The following is a 261-nucleotide window of genomic DNA, read 5'->3' as shown; positions in this document are numbered from 1 at the left end:
TTTTTTTTTTTTTTGCTGTTCAATAAAAGCAATAATAATAACAATAATAACAATAGTAAACGCCATCGCTATCCCGTTGCTTCAACACAATCGCCCCGTGATCGCTACGACCAGAACCATCACGGGGGTTTTAATCTCTCATCTGCTTTCCATAAATTTCTTTAGCACCGTCATACATCATCATCTCTTCTCCTAATCAACCCAAACTCCTCTTATCCACTACATTTACATCGTGCACATCAGCTCATTTCCATTTACTCC

The sequence above is a fragment of the Trypanosoma equiperdum genome, assembly GCF_001457755.1.
Source record: "Trypanosoma equiperdum strain OVI genome assembly, contig: ctg_158, whole genome shotgun sequence".
In the NCBI taxonomy this organism is placed as follows: Eukaryota; Euglenozoa; class Kinetoplastea; order Trypanosomatida; family Trypanosomatidae; genus Trypanosoma; species Trypanosoma equiperdum.
Note: the sequence above shows the minus strand (reverse complement) of the source record.